The following is a 19,046-nucleotide window of genomic DNA, read 5'->3' on the forward strand; positions in this document are numbered from 1 at the left end:
GCTTCCGAACATTTGCATCCTCATTATTTTTGTCTGTTAATGTGAAAATAGCGAGACAGGCAAGAACAAAATTATAGGAAACGACTAAATTTATCAGTGAGCCGCCTTATATTCTCAAAAAACTTCGCCATAGTTTTTGGAATTAATTTTTCAATATTTTCCAGTTTTTAGTTTAGTGCAATTTAAAACATCCTTCATGTCAGAACTTGTCAAAAGCTTGTGGGACATCATGGTAGACAGCAGAACAAATTTGTTTTTCTTCAATAGATTTTTCTATTACGTCCGTTACTCGGTGAATTTGGCCCATTGTTGAATGTGTTGTTCGGAATGTAAATTGTCGGTCGGGGGTGATTTTCTTTTTTTCGGCAATGGGTTTTATTCTTTTTAATAATAACTTTTCGAAAAGGTTAGACACTATCGGTAGTAGCGATATGGGTTGACCTCGTTCGCCGGTTTTCCAGTTTTTATCATACTGACTTCCGCGAATTTCCAGATGCTGGGAACATATTTCAATCTGAACGTATCATTAAATAGGTATGTTAGTTTAACTATCCACTTTTCTGGCAAGTTTTAGTGTTTCTCCAGTGATAAGGTCATATCCTTGTGTCTTTTTAGCAGGTAAATTTTTAATTTCTTGTGCTATTTCTTTATGTGTAACTAGATTTATATCTTCTTCTTGTGGAGTGATTGTTACTTCAAGTAAGCTGCCATTGATGTTTTCGTTTAGTTTGAAAATTCCAGCAAGGTGACCGGGAAACAATTTGTCTATTTATCTCTTGTCTCCCGCCCATGTACCATCCTCTTGTTTTAATGGAGGAATTTGGGCGATTAGTCTTTTAATTATTTTTTATTGCCTTCCATAGCGAGTAGTAAGTGGCTTCGCCTGGTATTAGATCTTCTAGATAATTTCTTATTTCGTCATTTTGTTTTTTTAAACTTTCGTTTAAGTTTTTGGGCCAAATTGTTGAGAATGTTTTTGTCTGCAGGGTCTCTCAATTGTTGTCATCTTCAGCTACCGTTTCTTTTCTGATTTACCATTTCTTTAATTTCCTTGGGGTAGTTGAAGCCTATTGTTTTATGCATAGTCTTTCTAGTATTACACCATGCTTTAGTCTGAATGATTGAAGTGAACTTCTCTGCTTCTTGATCTAATTGTACTGCCGTCTTTAGAGGAACATTAAGGACAATTTGTGCATCCACTTCTAAGGCAGAAATACTCCTGTCTGTAGGTAAATTAACTCGTGTTGGCTTGCATTGTTTTTTATTATCATTTCAATTAGCATCAGTCAGTAAAACTGCTGAGTGATCAGAATTTATAGCAACGATTTCTGTCATGTTAATGAAGGTAGAAGGAACTTTTTTGGCAATAAAAACAGTCTAATCTAAAAATCAGTTATTTTGATGCAGTCTGTTGGGCAGTAACTTGGTTTCCCTGTAGATTGATAGATGCACTCTTGCGTAACTTTCCTTAGGTGGCGACCATTGGTGTTAGTCCGGATTCCCAATCGACATGTTTAGCAACGAAATCTCCCCCTACAATGAACCTTTCGCCTAGGTGTCGAGCAGTCTGAACACTTGATTAAGCTATGGCGGGCAATATACAGCGCCATAGCTATTTTCGGTTTGACAGAGTTAATTACGACAACGGTGTGTTCTAATAATCATTGATTAACGGTCACTAATCACCACACATTTCTAATAATAAGCGTTTCCCCAGCTTTTTCTCCTGACAGCACAATCATTAAGAGGTATAACTGGCCTACTTCCGGTTCAATTTCCGATTTCTTTTCGCTAGTTTTAATATTTAAACTGTTGTTTTTTTTGTTAGTAACACCACAATTTTTACGCACTATCTCCACACCACACTATTGGCACTGTGCTGTACCCATTGACGAAATTTCAGGTCAATTTTCGTAGAATAAATCATCGAAAAAGAAACTTTTGTAGAGGGAAACAAAACACGTCTGATCGCGTTAAACGCCATTGCGAGGCTTTTTGAATAAAATAATTATGTGAATACATAAAAACGTAATAACTACGAATTAATAATTGAGTAAAGATATCGAGTCAGAAAAATACAGAAAGAAAAACTGACTGAAAGGCAAAGTTTCACCCTGAGAATGCTAAACTCGGAAGAAAGCCATATTCAACGTTGTACTTAAATGAAAAAAAAAAAAAAAAAAAACTTTCAATCCGACAAAAATCTGATACTGTTAATCAAACTCAAAACGAAGTAGGAATTCATTTTTCCGCGAAAAGAGTAACTACAGTAAAGGAATTATCTTGTCTGCTGCCCAAAGCCCTTTTCCTTTTTATTCCATTCGACTCACAACCTTCTAATTGTGCCGGCTCTGGGCTTTTTCCCTTTTGTTCAAGTTGGCATAAGTCTTTCCTTTTGTAACAGTTTGTAGTCTTTTTAATATAAATCAATTACATTTTTTTTGCAAATGTATCAATCAGTACTGTTTTTTAAATTATTATACACTGATATTTTCAGTTAGTTATTGATATGAAATTAAATATTCACATATAATGCATTTAACCCGCAAACTAAACTAGTACGAAGGAGAAATGCTGTTGTGCCTACAATTTACATATGAAATCGAAAAGAACAAAACAATACCACTTTTAGGTACACTCGTAATAAAACAACCAGATGGCACTCAAAAACCAAAAACCCAGATCTCTACCTCAACTTTACATCACACCATCCTCTTCTTACAATAATAAACACGACCAAAGGGCTACTTCACAGAATTATCACCCTGAGCCATGAATCTTTTCACCACAAGTACATAAAAATATATAAGCATATCCTATATAACAATCACCTACCCTAAACGCATAATCAACAGAATAATCAACAACTACAACACCATTCACTATTACTAATAATACTACATCAAATATATCAAATACAGACAAGCCAACATACATTTCCATGCCATTCATTCACGGCCTATCACATAAATTAAACACATTTCTCCCTTCCGATAACTTTAAATTAGCCTTCAAAAACTACAAAACAATTCACACACTTTTTTCCAAAATTAAAGGTCCCACACCAATAACAAATAAATCTGACGTAATCTAAAAAATCAATTGTTTAAATTGTCCAGCAACTTACATCGCAATTACACCCAATATCAGGATAAGAGTGTAGTACAACGTATCTATGATTGCAAAAAGCCCAAACAAAATCCTACAGCACTGGCTACTCACCATTTTGAACACCAACACAATTTCGACTTCGACAAGCCAAAAATATTACACAAAGAACAAAATAAACATAAACGTAACTTTTTAGAAATGGTTTACATCACATAGATAAACACAGCATCAATTACAGATCATACACATGTAAACTCAGTCGCAGCTACGCTAATATCATTAATCAAATTCAGTATGAGTAACATATATATATCATACAAAACATATAATACAAAATATAAAACAATTAACATTACACACATCAAACATTTCTACATAGTCTAATTATTCAACAATTTGTCTTTCCTTTGCCCAATTAACTCCGTCTATATAATCCTAAAAGGATAATCTGGCCGAACCATTACCCAGTTTTTCCCATTGTCGGCTCCTTTCACCTCAAAGAAGCCGACCCTTCATATAAAAATGTCATTCTATCCCGTCTTCCTTCCCCACTCCTTCAAAATCAAATTTATATAAACATAAAACATCAATATCTCACTGTGACTCTCAACACGACACACAAGAATGGCACAATTTCGCAGAAAACAAACACTTTGAGTGAGTACAAATACTTTGATTGAGTTGAAACTTACTATCATTGTATAAATTCATTTTTTTATGTTACGTATATTTAAATTGTAAATTCATTCGTATATTTAAACACGTTTATAAATCCCAGGCCCTGAAGATGATCTCAATAAGGATCGAAACGTTGGCACGATAAAGAAAATGTTTTTCTAAACTTATGTCACACCAGACCGCATCTCGCGATCTCCAAATAATCATTGATTAACGGTTACTAAACACAACACGTTTTAATAAAGATTCCAGGTATCTTTACATGTAACATATTTCGTTTCAGGATTAGCATTTACGTTATTGTATTTGTTTTAGATATCAAAAACTAAAGGTAAGGATACTTTCTTTTCATTGAAATTTGCAATGAAATCTCCCACAAAAGTTATTTTATCGTACGTGTTGTGCTTCTTCTTGAACCCATGCTGGAATTCCGGGATGATGTTATATTTTTCTACGAACCAATCCAGTCTAACCTCGGTCATTCTTTCGAATGTGTTTAAGATATAGGAAGAAAGAGCTATTGAGCGATAGGATGATGGATTGCCATGTGGCTTTCCACATAAAAGAAAAAAAGGGGTGAGCCTATCCCTGAATGGAATGACCACATAATCGTTCCTTTTATCCACACTGCGTTTAATACCTCAAGGAAAATTTGTTTGGCCGGGGAATGTATTGGTTCCTAAGGGAGTCGCGCTTAATAGTTCCGACATCTCAAAAGGTATCGCTACTTCGATGTCCTCGGTTTTAACTTCCTCGGGAGCTGTAGGTGGAGCAAGGTTTTCCAATAATTCGCTCATACAGTCCGGGTCAATGCGTGCCTTTAAAAGATTTACCCCTTCAAGTTGTTTTATTAAAATAAAAGCCTAAAGGCCAGCTTATATTAGTTTCTCTGTTTAACGGGTGGCAAAATTGTTGCCATCGTTCCTTTTCTTGTTCTTCAAAAGATTCCTACAGCGTGTCATTGCTCTGGTTGCGATTTTTCTTGTATTTTTGGAATTCTGCTTTTTGCGGTTCGCTAGCTGACGTTCGTTGTCCCATCAGTACTTTGGAGTATTTTTAAAACGGCTACGGTTGTTATTATTTGCGGCGTTGCGTTGTGGGTTTCATTGTGTTATTGAACTTAGAGATTAGTAAAGGTGTATATTCTCTCTGTAGACATAACTAGGAAAAGCCTAGATGGCTAGAAGTGGTCTTAATTCAAATAAAATTAAAATATAATTCAGTACTGTAGAGACAGAAAGAAAAATTAAATTAATTAAAAAAAGGGAGGGGGAGAAAAAAAGGAAGATTTATCTGTAACTAGAAGTGCGGCGATGTTTTCGTCCCCTAATCCCCTAGACTCCCTAGAGCCTTCAACACGTATGAACGGATCAAAGTCACAACGACTGCGTTTTATTTTTAGGAACGCATTATAAACGAGTTTTTCGTCAAATTCAAAGCAATTCTTGGACGATAGTGTATATCTTAGAGTAGTTTATTACCGATTTCTACAGTAATGATTAAAATATTTTTAGAATTTCGAAGAAACTATCAATTTGGCTGAAGAAAAATTAAAAGGAAACGAACCAAAGAAATAAACAGATAATAAAACGCAATAAAGGAAAAAGAAAAGGTAAAACAATATGGAAAGGATATGGTGATTTAAAGAAAAACAAACTCTAAAAATAGCATTAAGAAAAGCGTAGTGAAAGTCTGTTATTTTACAATAATGTTATTACGATAATAATGTAAATAATCAAACATGTTATTTTTTTCAGAAATTAAAAAAAAGGAAAAACAAGGCTGAGGCTATCAACCGTCTTATAAAGCCAAAATTAAATAAATCGAAATGTGCGGAAGAAAAATGTTTATGTCCTAACTTCGTAGCATGGATTCGAAGATTATTTGAAGATTAAACTTGTTTATTTTAGTTATTTGAATTTATTTTATTTTGGTTGGGTTATGTAAATAGATTTGATATTTTTTTAAATGTGAAGGATAATCTTTTACTTAGTAAGTTTTGATATTGTACTATAGTAAATAATGAAAAATGATTTGTTACCAAACCTTTATTCCGACACCAAGTTTTTTTTCTTTCTCTACAGTAGTAATAAAAGAAATAATAAAATTAAAAACCTTAATACATTTTATTTGACTTTTTTATTTGAAATGTATAAACTTATAAATAATCTTATTAACTTCTCAAAATTTGCAATAAATTATTAATTAGAATACAAAAGGTATATTAATTAATTGTGTGTCTCTTGAATCTGTAAGGCACTGCACCGCTACGGAAAACGATTTTTCTTTTTTGGGAACCCATCGGGAATATTTTTTCTCCAAAGGCGGTAATGATGTCAAACGGTTCTATCCTGCTAATATTTCTGACTGGACAGTGATTGTATTCTTTATCGGCAACCAACTGGACCATAGAATAAAAATTTACTATTTGTGATGTTGAAAAATTCAGTTTCAACCCTTTTACTTTCGATACAATTTCTGTTACATTTTTTCAGGGTCAAAAACTTACAACAGAATACGATTTAGGACTTGGCGAGACAAATTCAATAATAAAGCTATTTTTTCCGAAAGTCTCTAACTCGATCGTCATTTCTCCAAGCGAACGCCCTGTTTCGATTTTGTTTTCCCCTGGTTTGGACCTATAAATGATACTATCCGTGTCACAATATAAAACTCTACTCGCAAATTTTTCTTGATAATCATATAATTTTAATCTAGGTAGACACATTGTGTATGCGGTGTTCGAGCTGGGAATCTTCTTCGTCCTGATCGGTCCTATTAACAATTAATGTATCATCATTTATATGTTCGCGTGGCTACAGAGGGGCTGTTCAAAATTATAAAACTAAAGCGTTGCTCTTTGACAATTGATGTTTTCGCCAAATTTTCTCCTTGCCCTAGTTTACCCCAAAACGAATTCGCTTCTAGTTTTGATATCGACCGCCTGGCCGGATTTTTTCTATTTTGTCTATATCGAGGGGATTCCTTCTTCTCTCGCGCACTTCACAACGTATTATTTCAACAGTGTTTATTGTGACTCCGAAGAGAGCAGACTTATTGACGAGACTCGAGAAGATTAGTGCCGATCAACGTGATAAGTTCACAAGATTGTTTAAACATATTTTGTTCTCTAATTTAAACTCTTCTTTATTTTAATATCAATTTTTACTTTAAGTAAAGCAATTTTTTTTTTATATAAGGTGTCTTTACTTTCAGTAATGTCTCTTATAACAGTGGGGGTTTGAAATCCCCCGATCCCACCGATCACCGAGACCAAACTAAAGATGGTACAAAAAAATCCTCCGAAATGGATATTACCTTTACACCACTCTTAATTTCTAACTTTCAAAGTGTAATGCGATCAAACACAAGCAATAAAACATTTATAGGCGAAAACAATTCCAGAAAGCGACCAGCCCCAGAGACCGAACCAAAAGCGTACACCAAAATGATTTTTCGCAATATGGATGAAATTAAAACGGATAGAGCAACTAAATGACAAGAAATAAGAATTGAATTATCACACCATAACCATTTTGAAAAAGACAGCCCTGGCCCTTTCTTCGCGTCAGCAGAGGGTGGAAATGGAAACAAAGGAAACGCTCATCCCATGCTCTTCGGAAAGTGGTTATTCCAGGATGAATCTCTGAGATTAGAGTGACTGGTAGGAATAGAATAAAAATTACCACATTCGACAGGGAAACAGCGAACCATCTATCTCAGTGTGACATTCTAAAAAATGAAAACATATTTGTGTACCCATAGTCCCAGATTATTCTGTTAAAAAGGGGTAATACGTGATGTAGATCTAAACTTGACTGAAGGTGAGATTTTGAATAATTTGAAGTCCCCTATCAAACCATTTTCTGTGGAGAGGGTGAATAGTTATGTCAAAGACGGTGACAAGTTTAGGATCATACCTTTAGAACCATGCACAGTAACATTCCTAGGATCGAAATCACCGGATTTTGTCACGATCTACGGAAGCTATTGCCCGATTAGACCATACCACCAGAACGACAGTGCAACAACTGCCCACGATTCAACCACACTGCAGGTCAGTGTCGAAGTAAAGAGCGATGACTTAAATGCGATGGCGAACATCAAATCAAAGACTTCCGAAACGCCTCATTAGGACCGTCTTGTGTACACTGTACCAAAACTCACTTGTCCCATAGCAAAGATTGCGAGGTTTTCCAAAAAATTAACTTAGAAAACCAAAAAAATTTTTCGGAGACATCTTATATTTCGATTGTGTCGAGAAATCAATTGGACATGCTGAAAGACCTCCTGGAAATAAATCAGGAGGAGTTTCCTACTTTTCCGCTACCAAATAGTCGACGATGTTTTAGACGTACGTTAACGAGAATCAAACCCCCTTCGTCCACAATTTTCTCTCCGGTAGAAGGCCCCAATAGCCCAACTCGGGAATCCAATAATACCCCACAAAATCTCCCATCACGACCACTTGTCAATAACCTGCATACGTCAACAGAAATTGAAAAGTACTTACCTCAATTAAACAGTTTGACACAAAACTTACAGGAACATAAACGTAACACAACTACAACAGAAGCCATGGACATAATATGTCTTACACTATACAATCTTGCAGTTAAAAATCAAAGCACAGTGACAATCCTAGATAAAAAGTATAAAACGTCTCAAGCATCTTAACTAAAGATTCACCGCTAAATAATAAAACCAACTAGAACAGTAAATTCATATTCAGTCACTCATCTATACTAAAACATAGCCACATAAAGACAACAATAAGCACATTCCAAATAAATAAATTACAATACTCATGGGCTCACAACATAAGATGGAAAACTGAGTTTCATTAAACTGTCTTAGCCTTTTACAATGGAATATTCGTTCAATCAGTGCAAATAGGACATTTTTGAAAATCCTTATAACTCAAGAAAGATTTAATATCGGCCTACTATCAGAAACATACAGGAGGAGCAGCTCCCGAAGTTTCGGGTACGATCTGCTCCGCACAGAACGTCCGGGTGGGTATGCAGGCAGTGCAATTATTGTTAGAAATAACGTACGATACTCACGTATCAGAGTAACGAAAAACTGGAAAAACTTTATTCACATTACGGCTGTAAAAGTTTTCCTACTTGCCGGGAGTATATCAATTGTAACAATTTATCTCGCCATCGTGTCAGGAAATTTAGCTTCATAGTTGACATGGAACTTGGAAGAAGCATCATAGCACATATAACATAACACATAACATCATAACACGTAGCAACCTAGCAACTTTTTTGGGGGATACCAGTTTAAACTTTCTCAAAAAAAAACCACCCTAGGTGTCTTCTTTGACAAATCGGACGCATACAACTATGTAAGTCTTAATATTCTTAAAAAATCTATGATAGATTTGATGATCCCCAGCATCTTTATTAGGACAATTCCGGGATTAACTAATTCTAGAACGCTACATTTCGTATCGGATGGTTATGATTTCGTAGCAAGAGAAGAGTTCGTAGGGCTGCCTCAGGGAGCGGTTTTTAGCCCAATATTACCTTATGTTTACACCGCGTCCCTCAGTAAATAACCGCACTGAGCATTAAAACATTTCAATTCAGATGTGTATTTTACGGAAGTGCCGCGAAATCCCACTTGTCCCGGCTTGACCGGCTCCAATAAGAGCAGCTAGGTGCTGTATAGGAGCTATGGCATCCACACCTGCAAACGCTCTTCTACCGGAAGCAGGTATGTATCCACTACATGTAAGGCGTGGGAAGAACCTCTCCTATCGCATTAACGAGGTTTTACACCCAGCTATCAAAGCTCTCTTGAAAAATGCTCCACACCACCGTCAACTAAAACAGCATCATAAGGCGGGCAAACCATTCTTTCTTCGCTTATTAATGCGCATAACAAAAAACTCTTTCTGGATAAGCACATATTAACGCCCAAAAGCTTAGTCCCATGCAGATTACTCACCTACACCCTTAACACAATAACTTCGTACAGAGAACTTCACAATGGACCGGATTTCGTGGAAGAGTACTAAGAAGTAGGACGGAACGCCATTATTTATACAGACGGCTCAAAATCAGTGGAAGGAACTGTAGCAGCGGTATTGAACCTCTGACACTGTGATTCGGAAAAAAATATATGTACGATATTCTCCGCAGAAGTTAATAGCCATGGCGGAAGCCCTTCAGCACATATCTCAACATCGGTACGAAAATGCTATCATATTATCAGATAATTTTAGTGTGCTAACAGTTACAAAAGCTATGAAACAAACCCAAGTTTTCTTGAATCTGACCATTAAACGGATGTTACTGAATCTAGAACATTCAACAGAAGAGTCTCATGGCAACAGGAATACTAGCTAGCGATCAAAGCTAAGGGAAAGGTCTACGCCACCATTAAACCAGCAATACCATCCAAACCTTGATTCACAAACATAAATGACCGTAGGAGTCTTTTCCCCTCAATAATCCGTCTCCAGCTTAACCATAATAGTTTGCCCTACCACCTCCATAAAATAGGCGTCCTAGATTCTCCGGTATGTGAATTCGACGGGACGACCATGTCTGACCCTTACCATGATCTTTTCGCTTGCCCCTTGTCTTCCCGCGGGAGAGAAGACTTTTATCAAACTTTGATGGATAATGGAATTCTTCTACCTACCAAGAGTAGTTCCATTTTAAGCAAAGTCGCCAACAAAGAGATAATACAGGCCCTCTATACGATAGTAAATATAAATTAGCTAGTCATTTAAATAAACCTAATAATCAATTAATTTCCAGCATTTCATAAATTAGTCATTTTCCCTCGTTTATTTAACTTTGATTGCACTTGATTCGTTAAACAGGTTTTCTATCATATTGTAATATTCAGGCAATTTTCTTTCCGTTATAATAACTATTTATTAATTTTAAGTATTTTACTCTAACATGCCAGTTGTAGGGGGTCGTCCGGGTAGGGTATGGTGGAAAACTGGGCACGTTTTGCCCCGGGCAGCGGAGGGGATGTAGACTTTTCCGTAGTGTGGTAATATTGTAAATGGCTTTTATCCACATCCTCCAAAAACGCCTGGTTTAAACATTAAAAAAAATAATAAAAGGCCACCCCCTATACCCTCCTGGGCGGCGGCGCTGGGGCGGGGGTTTGTGGCGGTGGGGGCACCCCGACCCTCTGACATGTATGTTTTGTGGCTAATGCCAGCAGGCGAAGCCAAAAAAAACAAAACATATTATTTCTTTTCTTTTACGGACTCTATACGTTCACAGAAACCGGAAGCTTCTAATTTAATTTTTATAAATTGATCGATATATCGAAGAGTATATACTGTGGATGCGAAGAAGCCTCCTTTTCTGGAAACAATTCGTATTGTGTTTCGGCATATTTCCAAATTTCGTAAATTTAAATCAGTCGGTAACACATCTGTGCAGCTTTCTTTATTTCATCGATAACCCACGATCTTACAAACTCTCGGTCTTCTGCGCTTTGCTGACATCCCTCTTTGTTCAATATTTAAGGAGAGGTTTTACGCAACGTGAACATTAGTTTGTCACTGATTTTATGCGACTGAACTGGGTGAAAAAGGTCGGACGGGGGAGTAACTCTACATTTTATCAATCCGCCGATACACTTTGTGAAAATTACGTCTCCTAAAATATTGATACAAGTATCGTGGCCTAGATAAATTTTCGGGTGAGATATCGGGTATTTCCCGTATTTACTTACCCAAGAATATAATGAACATACATCGATATATAAAAATTTTTCACTCTCCTATTTCCTAATGTTAATATAATACAGTGTCTCCCAATTATCTCCAAATAATAATTAATAACTAATTTCAAAATGTTTTTCGTAACGAGCATTCATTGTATCTTTTACACTATTAAAGTCAAAAATTATGTAAGTTGTTTTAGTAAATCCATCAACCTCGTATGTCCCTATTAAATTTTTTACCATTTCCTGCATGCAAAATGTTATTGCCTCTTTTTATTTCTCAAAAATCAACCATTCCATGCCTGCAAAGAGTGTACACATGTTTTTCTATACCCTACGCGAGTTATTACGCATATTGAAATCGGTTTTAAGAAATTTCTCCTAAAAACAAGATTGCAAGCCGATGCTATGGTGTAGTCTCACGAAAGAGGTTTCTGTTACAAAGTTTAATAACATTTCTCTAAATGTAAAACAAGAATTTGTAAAGATTGAAACATCTTGCTCGCAATATTTTTCCAACTCTTCCTTCATATTACAATACATGTCACTCCGAGTTGCTTATCGTACCATTCCAGAAATTCTGCCCTCTTCTCTTTAAACATCATTTCAGGTTCGAACCATTTTTTATCAGGTATTCCACCCACATAATCCGCATTGGAAAACGTACGGCATAAATACGGAAAAGAATTTTCTCAAAAAAACGCCATTGAAAACCGAACGCTTTAGTCAACTCCGCGCGCGGCAAAGACATAAAATTGACGTAATCTATAAACTTCACATTATCGATTTCTAAAAGTTTTCTTCTCCTAATAATTAATTTCGGAATAATTGCTGTATGCTCGAGAATGTATTTTAAAATGAAATGTTAAACAAATGCCTGTGAATTTTGGGTAATACCAGTTATATGTTTACATTTTTTTTACTTGTAGGAGGTGACCTAGAATACCACCTAAAATTTAATTACCGAGATTATAATTACTATAAGCATAGCTGTGTCCGAATACACATGTAACCGAACTTGTCGCATTTTCCCTGAAACACGCATAAACTCAGTGGTTTCGAAATCATAAAAAAATAAATAAAAAATTATCTTAAAGAGGATGACGTTTGTGGACAGGCATGAAATATCGGTGAGTGGTATTTCAGCCCCACATACTTTATAAAATGTTTTATGACAATCGTGGATACATTTTTCTTTTTTTTACTAGTTTTTCTAACACAAAGTGCGACTGACAAGAACCTTCGTTCAAACGTGGCTCCGCGTAGGCCTCCGCCGTCCTCTTCTTCTGCCTCCTCAATCGTCGGGACTCTCTGCCTCCTTTATATTGTGGATGCCGCTTTCGCGGCCTTTACGAAATGCTTGAAATATGGTATGAAATATGAAAATTTGTATATTTTTGGCAAATCTCTTTATCAGCCAAAATATGTCAGACTCAGATATATTCTCGTGCCAAATCAAGATACTGTTCGAAATTATTTTTCCATGGGGAGACATACTCACGTGAATTCTTTCTACTTCTGCCAAAGTTATGCTCGTGTTCCTTAACATTTGATTCGTGATAATTCATATTATTCAAATAAGATGAGCTAGACCTCAAAAGTATATACGAATTCTAATATTACGAGGAATAATTTCCAAGAAAAGGCTGGAACGGCATTATTGTCATTGAGCCATTGAATATTTGTACCTTAGTCGTGGAGGAAACGACAACCAGCGAAATGGTTCGGGAAATTTCCGATATCAGAAAAAGTATTCGACAAAAAAATGCTCTTTAACGTTCAAAGGAAGAAACGGAATAACGTAATAAAATAAAATACAACCTGATTATTACAGCTTTAATGGAAAAGTCTGGTGTAATTTCAAAAAGATCTATCGAACCAGAAGAAAAAGTAAACGTATACGCAAAAAGACCAAAAACAGTATTGCCGCTTTTAGAAATGTGAATAAAACAACAACAAAAAGATGAAACGGTTTTAACGCTCTTGCATACCCTGCCGTTGGCACCCTGAACAAAAAAAACCCGCCAAAGTTTATGCATATAATTATGGTTTAGTTAATTTTGGTGAGAGCGAGCGGTGAGCCATGAAAAATTGCTCATTCATTTGACGAGTGAACCGTTTTGATCCGATACTTACAAACAATGTTTTCCCCATTTATACTGTAACGAATTTGTTACGAATCTGTTTTAACTGTCAAAACCCAATATTACACACGTCATAAGATCCTCGTGGAAGATGGCATAAGGCTAAACGGGTTTGATTGACGTCTAAACCAGCAGGAAAGTAGGGCCAGTTGAATGATCAAGTCATTCCACCAAGATCATCACCATCACCCCATCCCTCAAAATTCCGTTAACCCTTGAAGCTTTTCATTCAGAGAAAATACAAATGAAACACTTAGGGCAATAAGGTTTGCAGTGAAGGATATAATTTAATTAAATTTCAGTCTCCCTCGCAATCAAGTTTGTTAAAGAAAGTACTTTTTTAAATTTTATCATTGGTTCCTTTCCATGAGATATCTTGGACAAGAAGGTGAACCGATATAAACACTTCACAAATCAGTACGTTTGGTTAAGGAATATAATAATAATAATAGTATCATTAAATCAACGTAATTGTGAACAAACATCACTGCAATTTTTTTTATTTATTTGCTTCCCTCTTTTTATTTCCAGACATCATGGAAATTACCTATGGGCCTTTAAATAATAAATGTCGAACGATTCAGATTTGGTTTTATCTTCCGTTTAAAGAGTGGCGCGTAATACCTTTCTTTCAGCGTCCCGTCCAACTTCGAATGAGAGCGTGATAGGAAACTTAACCCCGGATCATAAGTTAACTCCTACTGAATAATAATGAAGGAACTATCTGACAGTGATCGAATATCCAATTAGGGCGTCGGCAGACAATTATTCTTCGTTAGAAGATCTCCATAAACTTAATTTCGCCGTTCCCGATCTATTTAATACAAATATAGTCGTTTGATTTGAAATAAGAAAAAATGTAAAATAATGATGCTTATAGTACATAAAAAAGCGAGCGAGAATGAAGGAGGGCCTTCTTGTTGCAAAAAGCATCATACCCCCTCATGCGTATTCCGTCGGGCATAACTAAGAAATGGTCTATCCTATCAAAATTATCCTTTCAGTAAAAGTGGCATAAAATAAGCTCTAGAATGGAACTGTACAATAAACAGTAAGTTTACTGTTAACTTTACATAAAGTTAGTGTCATTTTCCAGCTAGATGAGAGTTATGTTAAATCTGTTGCCACTCCGCGATTCATAGCCAAAACTAACTCGGAGATTGTATAAGAGCATTTTGGGCTAAAGTTAATCGTTTCCGAATTAAATTGGTGAACTATAGTAGTTGGTACACCCTGTACATATGTGTACGCCAAAAATATGAACATTCGAGCCTCTATCTTTCAAAATGAAATAGATGCGCCGCAGAAAGTTGAACCCTTTCTTAATCCATATAGAACACACCTTTCCTCTTCATCCAGACACGAACAACATACAATATGAACAGCAAGAAAGCCGAAATTCTACTCGCCGCCCTCCTTATCCCCCTATTACACCTTTCAAGCCTTCTGAAGTCAAATTCTATATTCACAAGTCCCCAAGTCCTTCTGTAATACTCCGAAACATCCCACAGCAGATAGCGTTTGATTGACGTTTGACTATCATTTTGTGGTTGACTAACCAACTCTGTTTCCCCCTAGAATTGTAACAGGAGACCCATATATTCGCTGTCGTGCTCAACCACAATTCCCATATCGGGTCGCATTCCTACACGCTCTTTATAAGGAGCCAAGTAATTACACCCGTCCATTAGGTAGTTGACATTCCTTTATACGCCGGACACATATGCAGGCGTTGGCTTAAAATACCTTGCCATATGTCCTTGTGTCAACCTTACATTGTTAAATAAGAATATGACGTTCAATTTTTTTATATTTACTTTTTTTATGAGGGTATTTTAACGACGTGGTTATATGAACCCTCGGCATGCCGGTCTTTTAAAAAAATACCCATTTGTAAATAAATCCGGTTCGAATGCAGGGCCGCTGGATTCGAACCTGGGACTTTACAGTGAAGAGCGCCGTGTCAATGCATAAACCGTTTAAAAATAAGACACTCTTTATTTTAAAATTTTTTGAAGAATGCCGATGTTTTTGTTTTATTTGAAACCATTTTTACTTATAGAATTGTAATTACTATGTTAATTTATCTTCAGACTATGTTTTATGTGTGGTGATTAGTGACCGTTAGTCGATGATTGGAAATCGTGAGATGCGGTCTGGCGTGACGTAGGTTTCAGAAACACATTTTCTTTATCTTCTTTACATCTCACCAACCTCTTCATACAATAATAAACACGGCCAAAGGGTTACTTCACAGAATTATTACCCTAAGCCATGAATCATTTGATGACAAGAACATAGAAATATAAAAACAGATCCTCCGTAAAAATCAATACCGTAAACACATAATCAACAGAATAATCAACAACTTCAACCCAACACTAACACCATCTACTATACTAAAAATTCTACATCAGTTCTATCAAATTCAGACGAACCGACATACATATCCATGCCATTCAAACACACTTCTCTTTTCCTATAACTTTAAAATAGCTTTCAAAAACTACAAAACAATTCACACACTTTTTTCCAAAGTTAAAGATCCCACACTAATAACAAATAAATCTGACGTAATCTCCTACAGCACTCGCTACCCATCATTTTGAACACAAACTCAATTTCTACTTCAACAATCCAAAAATATTACACATAGAACCAAACAAAAATAAACGTAACTTTTTAGCAATTGTTTACATAAACAGAAATAAACACAGCATCAATTACAGAACGGACACATGTAACCTCAGTCGCAGCTATTCCAATATCATTAATCCAATTCAATATTGATAAAATGCGTATATCATCATCACATCACACAAAACATATAACATTTAAAACGTTCATCACATTACACAAAACAAATAATATAACATACAAAACATTCATCACATTCCACACATCAAACATTTCTACACAGTCTAATTTTTCAACAATTTAGCTTTCTTTTCCTAATTATCCCCGTCTATATAATCCTGAAAAGATAATCTGGCCGAACCATTACCAACGTTTTTTCCCATCGTTGGCACTTTTCACCTCAAAGAAGCCGACTCCTTATAAAAAAAGTCTTTCTATACCGACTTCCTTCCCCACCTCTTCAAAATCCAACGGATATAAACATAGAACTGCAATATCTCACGAGCACTCTCAACACGACACACAAGAATGGCACAATTACGCAGAAAATATACACTTTGAGTGAGTAGAAATACTTTGAATATAAAAAATATTTTTTTGCATTGTATAAATTCACATTTTTCCACATCCTACCTGTAATTGTTAAATTTAAACAATGTTTGTAAATTCTAGGCCCTGAAGATGATCTCAATAAAGATCGAAACGTTGGCACGATAAAGAAAATGTTTTTCTAAACCTACGTCAAACCAGACCGCATCTCACGATCTCCTAATAATTTAATTATTATGCAAGTAGTAGTAGTCATGTTGGCTCAAGTGGTAGAAGCGCCGGGGTACTGATGGTGGTTGGCGGTTCTTGTCCCGCTAGTGACACAGATTTTTCAGCCCAACCATACTTTGCATAATAATTAAAATAAAATATAATTTGAATTATCCGATTTGTTTCATTACTGAACCGATTATTGTTGTCAAAATGAACATGTTTGGCTTTCACGATTAGTTGTAATACATTTAATTTTTATTGAAGCATCACTAATCATATATAATTGTAAGCTTTAATTGATTAATTTATATGTCAGCTTAATTCTACGCATACATATACAAACATATTTATATATTTATTTAGAGTTTTATATTGCAAGTATATGACCCATATTACAATATTACACTCTGACTACATATTAAATTCAGAATTAAAAATAATATTACATAATGTTTCCTATAAAGCAGTAACTTGTAAGGAGCCAAGTTAGTGAAATTAGAAAAGTTCAGTTTCCCATTCGCAAGGAATGAAAAGATAACAGTATCTTCCTATCCTCCTTATTACCATGACTATTAATTAAGAAGATAGGAAGGGCCTCTTCCGCCTATCTTTCAGATAAACTTTTCGCACGCAGGTAGTCACTTCATTTTATGAATACGGTTCACCGACAAACAGCTTATATTTGCAAAATAATTATTAATTTGAATTATATTTAAAAGGTTACAAATGTTTGACTGAGTTTTAATGGTTTATCTCATATTGACATGCATATTTGCGAGAGGAGGGTAAAGATCATATGAGCCGATCGAAAACCATGTACACGTACCACTTGAAAAAATGTAATTACCACACATGAGGCATGAGTGCTATATTGACAGTTTAACATTCGATATGTAAACAGTGAAACACTATAAATTATTTTGGCACTTACAGAAATTGCTATAAACAGTATAACGTAAACACCGCTACTTTTATGAGTTGACAAAATCTTTACGATGTACGACGGATTTTACGACAAAATAATCGCAGTAAGAGTCAAATAGCGCAACATAAATCACAAAGGAGTTGGCAATAAAAGGATTTTATATACAATAGGTTTGAGAAAGAGAGAGAATTTTCTATTTATGTTCTGATATCAAAAACGAATAATTTACGTGGTCTGACACGAGGCTTAAATTAAACTTCGATTTTTATCGTGCCACTCAGAAAATGAAGAAATCGTTTTTATGTTAGATCACAAAATATTTTTATATTGCGAATTACAAAATACCTTGTTCAAAATATATATTGAGTATTTTGCTGAATTAATGTGTGGTGTTTAGTGACCGTTTTTTGACGATTATTTGTAGGTCGTGAGATGCGGTTTAGTGTGACGTAGATTTTAGAAAAACTTTTTCTTTATCGTGCCAACGTTTCGATCTTTATTGAGTTCATCTTCAGGGCTCAAAGTGTTTGTTTTCCGTGTAGATGCGTCTTCTTCTGTGAGTGTTGGGTACATCTATACATCTTTGAGCCCTGAAGATGATCTCAATAAAGATCGAAACGTTGGCACGATAAAGAAAATGTTTTTCTAAAATCTACATTTTCCGCGTAGATGTGTCATCCTGTCTGTCGTGTTGAGAGTGCCCCATGCCAGAGGTTAAAATAACCCAATTTTGTTCTTGTAAATAAATCTTTGAGTAATCACTCTCATCTTTGTTGGTTTTTCTGTAAAACTTCTTTCTAACGCTCCGATAGTCTGATTTTTTCCGTTGTACCATTTTTAAGTTTCAAATTTGTTTGAGTAATGATTTTAAGTGATCCAGATTCATAGGTAGAATCACAGCACTGTTGGATGATGGAATAAGTGTAGCCAGGGTGTTTAACATTCCCGAACAACTGCCCGAAGGGCCTGCATCGTTACCAAAATACTGGAGGTTACTCATGAAGGCATGAATTAGGTCGCCATTGTGGCACATCTCAGAGAGATGATCGGTTTATGTTTTCCAATGTATGCCGTAATCA

The 19,046-nt window shown here is 35.5% G+C and overlaps 1 protein-coding gene and 1 long non-coding RNA gene across 2 annotated transcripts in view; one reads left to right on the forward strand and one right to left on the reverse strand.

Annotated features, from left to right (window-relative positions):
• The window catches only part of LOC106669197 (probable G-protein coupled receptor CG31760), a 437,919-nt gene that overhangs the window by 109,428 nt on the left and 309,445 nt on the right, over positions 1-19,046 (reverse strand). The gene's annotated exons all lie outside the window — the stretch shown is intronic.
• Positions 5,072-5,723, forward strand: LOC112126726. Its single transcript, XR_002910175.1, has 3 exons — positions 5,072-5,246; positions 5,304-5,401; positions 5,547-5,723. It is a non-coding gene; the product is annotated as an uncharacterized LOC112126726 (long non-coding RNA).

The sequence above is a fragment of the Cimex lectularius genome, unplaced genomic scaffold (assembly GCF_000648675.2).
Source record: "Cimex lectularius strain Harlan isolate CLEC.00 unplaced genomic scaffold, Clec_2.1 scaffold28, whole genome shotgun sequence".
Classification (NCBI taxonomy): domain Eukaryota; kingdom Metazoa; phylum Arthropoda; class Insecta; order Hemiptera; family Cimicidae; genus Cimex; species Cimex lectularius.